Raw genomic sequence first — 645 nt, 5'->3', positions numbered from 1 at the left:
TGGCGCCCCAGGGCACCGTCCTCATCCTCGGCTGTCCTGTACCTGTTGTAGTCGAACCAGGCGGCGTAGCTGGGGATGATGATGTGGTGGGTCTGCTCCGTCACGTTGTCCTCGTGCAGGTCAGGGTTCTTGGCCTGCTCCCCCTTGCTCCCCGTGCCGTTCTCCTCCTCGTCCTGCCAGAGACCAGCACCACGTGGGCAAGGGGGTCCTGAGCCCCTGCTTTTGCGCCCTTCCTCATCCTCACCGAGAGCTGGATGAGGCCAATGGCCCAGGGCAAAGCCACCTGCAGCCCCAGGGGTGAGGGGAAGGGCAGAAAGGGGCCTTTTTGTACCCAAAAGAGAGACAAGGAAAGAGGGATAAAGAGGCGACCATCCAGCGACGGTGACCCCCGTGCTGGGGTGGGAACATCTCCCCTGGAGGAATGTTGGGCTGGGAAGGAGGGGGCGGCCCTGGACGGGCCCGGGCCTCACCTTGCCGGCCGTCTCCATGCTCTCATCTTCCTGCTCATCTGGAAGAGAGAAGAGCAGGGGCAGTTTTAGGCACTGCCAGGTCTGTGGTGCCAGGGGACCTGCCGCCACGCTTGGCCCCGGCGGCTTGGACTCACCCAGGTCCGTCATGGTGCCACCCTTGACAGGCGCAGACGCC

General features: G+C 64.3%; 1 long non-coding RNA gene across 1 annotated transcript; it reads right to left on the bottom strand.

The window, feature by feature from the left end:
* Positions 1 to 56: 56 nt before the first annotated feature.
* Positions 57 to 645, bottom strand: LOC103926349. Its single transcript, XR_664074.1, has 3 exons — positions 605 to 645; positions 471 to 508; positions 57 to 173 (listed from the first exon to the last, which is right to left on the bottom strand). It is a non-coding gene; the product is annotated as an uncharacterized LOC103926349 (long non-coding RNA).

This window comes from Pygoscelis adeliae, unplaced genomic scaffold (genome assembly GCF_000699105.1).
Source record: "Pygoscelis adeliae isolate BGI_AS28 unplaced genomic scaffold, ASM69910v1 Scaffold950, whole genome shotgun sequence".
In the NCBI taxonomy this organism is placed as follows: domain Eukaryota; kingdom Metazoa; phylum Chordata; class Aves; order Sphenisciformes; family Spheniscidae; genus Pygoscelis; species Pygoscelis adeliae.
The sequence above is the reverse complement of the archived record's forward strand: the minus strand, read 5'-3'. Positions and strand labels throughout refer to the sequence as shown.